The sequence below is a fragment of the Stylophora pistillata genome, chromosome 2 (genome assembly GCF_964205215.1).
Source record: "Stylophora pistillata chromosome 2, jaStyPist1.2, whole genome shotgun sequence".
NCBI lineage: Eukaryota > Metazoa > Cnidaria > Anthozoa > Scleractinia > Pocilloporidae > Stylophora > Stylophora pistillata.
The window spans coordinates 42,724,883-42,726,201 of record NC_142520.1 but is presented as its reverse complement, the minus strand read 5'-3'; the positions used below and the strand labels follow the sequence as shown (position 1 = coordinate 42,726,201).

At 36.8% G+C, this 1,319-nt stretch overlaps 1 non-coding gene across 1 annotated transcript; it reads left to right on the top strand.

Moving 5' to 3' along the window:
* The first annotated feature begins 612 nt into the window (after positions 1 to 612).
* Trnan-auu (transfer RNA asparagine (anticodon AUU)) lies at positions 613 to 686 on the top strand. Its single transcript has one exon. It is a non-coding gene; the product is annotated as a tRNA-Asn (tRNA).
* Positions 687 to 1,319: the final 633 nt, after the last annotated feature.

Sequence of the window (1,319 nt, the reverse complement as noted above, 5' to 3'; positions counted from 1 at the left end):
AAAGTAAAGCGCGCGCTCTGATTGGTCAATTTAGCGTCCCCCATTTGCCCATGGGTGTACGCTGCTGACGTGAGCAAATGCAAAGACTATTTTTCCGCGCGCGCTTGTTTTTTTCTGGTCACGTAAGATTTGTTAAACTAAAGGGAACTCTTTAGCTACAATGTGTTAATGTTATGTTATAAAACAAATGGTAAACACCACAGCGTACACTATTGAGTCATGGATGCACTTGGGAGGTTTGCTAAGCACTCAAGAAGCTAGAGTCGCTCTCGGCTATCGCCTCGAGCGACTCTTACGCTTCTTTCGTGCTTAGCAACCTCCCGCGTGCTTCCATAACTCAATAGTGTACGCTGTGGTGTTTACCATTTGTTAAATATGAAAATCATATGATTTTCATATATTTATTCTATCTCATTTATCACTTTCGCGGGTTCATTACGAATCAACTTTATTCATTACGAATTCAACAATATTATTCATTACGAATTTATTCATTACGAATCAACAATAGAATAAATATATGAAAATCATATGATTTTCATATATTTAGTCTATCTCATTTATCACTTTCACGGGTTCATTACGAATCAACTTAACGGCCTGCTCTCAGTTGGCTTGTTAGCTCAATTGGTAAGAGCGCTGCACTATTATCGCAGAGGTCAGTGGTTCGAGTCCCGTACAGGCCTGATTTTTTTCAGGTCTGATTTTCGCTATTGCTTAAATAGCGCTATCTACTGCGAGGATCGTGCATCATACGAAACAAAAGTGTGTAGGGAAATTTTGATATTTTAAATATTTTCTACGAGGTGTCCCTTTACGTAACACGCTTCGAATATTTTTCGCTACTCTAACTTTAGACGAGAATATCTAGACAACCAACCAGAATATCGGAAAAGTCTGACACACTTTTGTTGATTGATGCCTTGTGAATGAGACTGTGCAGCCATTTTTCTCGTGCCGTGGGATCCGATATCCGATAAACTCAATACAAGAACACTCGGTTGTTTCACGCCTTACCGGCGATAATTTTTTTTTTAAAATGATTGTTGCTCAACCGCCGGCCAAAGATAATTAGGAGTGATGTTAATTACACTGGATTGCTAAATAAAGTGTAGCAAATTGCTATTCTCAAAAATGTTGTATAGTTTTCATTAAAAATTATATATTGAGCAGGCGCAAATTAAAACGCTATGTTCAGGTTTACATTGTCTAATAAATTCATATTTTTATATTTTTATTCTTTTATTTCTATCTTTTTGAAAAGAATTCATTTCAGAAAATACCAAAAAAAAGTCGGCATTTTAGCCTTGTGATCAGAC